Here is a 4,905-nt window from a genome sequence, read left to right as displayed (position 1 = left end):
GGATCAGGGGCTGGACTTGATGATCTTGGAGGTCTTTTCCAACTCAATCTATTCATGATTCTATGATTATTATTATTATTATTATTATTAATGCCTTTCTTGCCTTAGGTGTGGTTTCTTCTGTGTGTGGGATGAACCTGTGTTAGATGAAATAAAGACTTCATGGTTCTCAGCATGCAAACCACATATTTCTGTTGCTGCATTTCTACCTGGTGTAACCTGATTGCTTTGATATCTTGTGCTTCAATTCAGAGGGGATTTTTCATTTGGGGATGATAATGATTTTTTTATTTTTTGTGGTGTTGTTTTTGTTTGTTGGCTTTTTTTTTTCCTTTGCTTTTTAAATTATGCTTAGGATCTGTAATATAAGTAAATTAGAAGTGCCTTTTAATCAGTTTTTTCTTTAGATAGGTTCAGTCTGTGGTACATAAGGATGGGAAAAACATATTTGCACTTCAGTATCAATAGACTGTGTCTTTGTTGTATACTATGAATCATTATTATTGAAGATCAAATAGAAATATCATAGTTCACCATGTAATTAAAAATTACACTGCACCACAGTTTCAAGTGCAGATCACCTCAGGTTGTGTGTGTAACCTTAGCAGCTTCAAATCTGGCATTCTTTTTTTTTCCTTAACGTTTTATTTGGCTGCTGATAAATTATTATATATTTTAACTAAATGCTGAGAAATATTAAGAAAACACTTGTCAGTGCTGACTTGGGGCTCTGTTTTAACGGATTCTAACTCTTCCAGAAGAGGTAGAAGTGTTCAGTGTTTGGGGCAGGACTGGCTGCAGTTCCTGCCCTGCAGCCCAGTGGGTGCCTTGCAAACCAGGTCACATCCACTCAGCTCCTATGACCCGAAGTCATAAGTCAATTTTTTTCATTTTTCTCCTTGCAAGTTGGCCTGGAAGAAGCTGACAAAAGAGGAGGAATCGTGGCTGTTTGTTTTTTGCCTGCAGGCAATTTTCAGATCGTTTTTGCTGTATCACAATGGACATACCTTATTGAAAATCCAAGATGTTCTTACCCCCGGCCCCCAAAGCCACGACAGTCTGACTAAAGGAACATTCCTTCTGTTCCTTCTCACAAGATGGAGCTTTTAATTGAGTGTTAATCATGTCACTTATGCCATGACCTCTGCAAAATGGTACCTTTTTAACTAGGAAAAGTGTTTATTATATATTAGCTTTGATACTGATTTTTCCTAAAAGGGTCTCTGGCACTGTGGAATAGGAGCACTGCGATTTGCTGATTTAATTGGCATTCTTTTATTGGCTCTGAAGTGACTGCACGTACAGCACGTGCATTTGGGATCCCCATCTTTAGTTTGATGCAATACTAAAATATTTACTCTCTTCTGCTGTTTCAGACTACTTGTGAATGAACAAGATGATGTCCTACTACTACTTCCTGTGTCTTTTTTGCTGAGAAAATTACTGTTCAGGAAAGTTGTATCACTGGGCATTAGGAGGACTGGATCATTAATATTTAACTGTGTTGGAAGTAGAAAGCACTGTAACAGTAATAATAATTTGCACTTGCACAACACATTTCTCCTGAGGATCTCAAAGCACTTTACAAACCATTTAATTAAGTCTTACTAAATCCCTCTGAGGTTTATTATTAGTCCCATTTTACAGATGGTTAAGCAAGGGCATAAAGAAGTTAAATGGTTTGCCTAAATGAGTTAGAGGCAACAATAAGCACGTTCTTCAGGAGGCCACATCCCTCCTCTTGGAGCAGAGGAGGATCCAGGTGACCACAGTGTCTTGCCAGCAGCACACAGACCAAAGCATCTGGGAACTGAAAGGAGGTGAAGGGCTTTGTTTGAGGTCCTCCACTGTGAGTCCTCTCTGGTGCTCTAGGTTGGTTCTGGTATCTCCAGGTGTCCTGCCTGTAGAGGATTGAGAGCCCAAGGTGGAGGAGCACGAGGTGGGGGTGAGTCCTGGCTCTCCACTAGACCAAGGGTCTGTGTTTCATCCCAGCCTTCACTGGGGACACCCACATTGCTTTGTTTCCAGCCTGTAAGACACTGGTGCATTGCTTTTATCAGCCTTGGCCAGCCAGTAAGTGAGTAAAGAGAGACATTCTGGCCACTGGAGTTTAAAATTATTCCCGTCATTAGCAGCTGCTTCTCCTCAGCTGCCCGACAGGAGAGGCTGGTTTGTCAGGACATAAAGCAGAGCGTGCAGGGGACTCACTGCTCCACCGAGAGCCACTTAGAGGGTGTTCGTGTACAAATGCATTAGATCATGGTTAAGCAGCTTATGGACATGAAAACACATTAGAACTTTACAGCACACTATAAATTACAGTTTTGCAGCATTCACAGCCACCATGTTGGGTAATTACATTCATTAATCTACTACTAAGAGCACATAAAGTTGCCTCCCCAAAGGTGCAGCGTGTGCTCATGCTCAGCTGGGAGTGCCCTGAGCGGGGCCTCTGCCTTGCTCCCAGACTTCCTGGGTTTAGGATGCTTTTCAGCAGACCAGACTTTCAGACATGTTGGTCTAAATATTTGGGATCCACCAAGGAAGAATTTCTGATAATCTGGTCTCCTCCAGCTCTGAGCTGTTCTCAGTGAGCCGTAGGCAGTGTATGGACACAACTGCAGTCCTTCAGCTGGGGAGAAGTTACTGCTTGTTGTCCCCTGGCTGATCCATTTGTGCCCCCTGATGTTTGGTGGTCCCTGTAATTGTTAACCTGATACTCTGTTGACACTTCCTTGCCTTAGGTTGAGCATCTCATGCTTCACTTTCTTCTGTGATGAAATATTTCCTTCAATTAGAGCAGATTCTCAGCCGGTCTAAATTAGGAGAACAGTTTTTCTGTATCTCCAGGTTGAATGGTTGTCCCAGTGACTATTTCCTTGCTTTTCCTTTCTTTATCATGCACAGAAAGGCTTTCAAACCATCTGTTTGAGGTGCACCCACAGTCTGTACAAGCAGAGTCTTCCGCTGATTCCTTCTTGTTTCAATGTCTTGTTTTGAAAGACCATTCATGGCTATTTCTTTTTCCTCTCCAATGGACCAAGTTTTACCTTTCACATCCTCCACCCCAGGACAACCAGCTCTCTAATCTGTCATTGGCCATATTTTCACTGGGAATTTCCACGGATTTTTAACTACAAAACCAGGAGAGCAGGGAGTTGTGTATTCTCTGTTTTTAACCTCTGGGAGCTTGTGTTAGGAAACAGAGCCCACAGAAATTCATGGGAAAACTTCCTCCAGTTTCAGTGACTGCTGAGTAGAGGACACGTGGAAAGTACTGCTCATTCAGAAGGCTAAAAGTGGCAGAAACAGTTTACTGGCTACTGACACAGATTCAGCATCTCAGTCCTTGTAAAAACTTACACATGCTCCAAAAATCAAAGAAAAATCCCTCTAAAAAGCCCTCACTCTATCACCAAGGTATGGGTACATTACTTCAGTGAGTCAGAAAGCAAAATCTGTCCTCTTTTGTTTGTAAAATTTAAATGAATCTGATTGTAAAACATGAAGCTTGGACAAGTCAACAGGATTAGGAGACTTGTAGAAATGACCCATTACTTCTGTGTCACTTCATTAATTGTGTTTTCAGCTGCTGATTTCCGTTCACATCCAGATCATCTTTACATCTATATAAAAAAGAGCCCATCTCTATAAAAAAGTACCTGTGCTGCTGCCACAGGAGCAGCTGCTCCGGGGACAGTGACAGATGCTTAATCACACGCCAGTCTTCAGTGAAAGGCATTCATCTATTTGCTAAATAGATGTAGCTTCAATGACACTTGAACATTCCAGTTTCAAGGGAATTTCTTTGTCATTACTGACAAATTTATTATCCTGACCATTAAATTTGCACACAGCAAAAGGTTTTGGAGGGAAGTGATTTTTGGTGCCACGGAAACCCCTCCAGCTCCATGTCCTAAGTTGACAGCTGCCTGTCGCCCTGGATCTCTGTGTCTGATGGCCAGAGGAGGTGGAAAAAAGCAAGCCCAGCATCTCTTAGCTGTGGGACAGGGCAAAATGAGCACGTTTGGGGGGGAAGAGCCTCCCTCTGGGAATTCCCAGCTGTAGTTTAGTGCTGTCTGTCACAGGCTGCTTCTGCCCTTGGCAGAAACATGGACTGCTCTGGGCCACTGTGCAAACAGGAGCTGCCTCTCACTTCCTGACACACCTGGGCATCAGCAGCAACGTGCTGCTTGTTCCCATAAACAAGAGCTGCAGTGATGGCCTTTGTTTCGGGAGAACAGCAGTTGCAGGGAAACAACTGCCTGGAAAAATCATATTTTGAAGTCTGACACTGTGTATGCCTGTCACCTGCTTGGCTTCAGCCTACCTTTTAGGTGGTACATCAAGGTATGCAACTGTAATCCAGGGGGCTTTGCTTCCCTTTTTCCAGATGTAAGCATCAGGAAGCCAGAAATCCTTATTTTAAGGGCAGTGTGCCTCTCTGCTGCCAGTAAGTCTGGACAAGAGCCTGCTGAGGGGAGAGCTCCCTGCAGTTCCAACTGCCTGGGCAGGGGCAGAGGAGGGGCAGGACTGAGCTCTGCTCTGGGGGGAGCAGGGACAGCCCCCAGGGAATGGCTGGAGCTGTGTCAGGGCAGGCTCAGGGTGGATCTCAGCCAAAGGTTCTTCCCCCAGAGGGTGGTTGGCACTGAACAGGCTCCCCAGGGCAGTGGGCACAGCCCCAAGGCTGCCAGAGCTGCAGGAGGGTTTGGATGATCCTCTGGGGCACAGGGGGGGACTCTTGGGGCTGGGCCTGTGCAGGGCTGAGGGTTGGACTGATGATCCTTGGGGGTCCCTCCCAGCTCAGCTCATCCTGTGAGTCTGTGACTCTGTGAGATGCATTGGGGTCCCACAGGGGAGTGTCAGGACAGAAGGATGTGTCAGAGCTGCTCTTTAGTGCCACAT

The sequence above is a fragment of the Empidonax traillii genome, unplaced genomic scaffold (genome assembly GCF_003031625.1).
Source record: "Empidonax traillii isolate 1590-97213 ecotype Southwest subspecies unplaced genomic scaffold, ASM303162v1 scaffold1018:size752740, whole genome shotgun sequence".
Lineage (NCBI taxonomy): Eukaryota > Metazoa > Chordata > Aves > Passeriformes > Tyrannidae > Empidonax > Empidonax traillii.
This window is presented reverse-complemented; position numbering follows the sequence as displayed.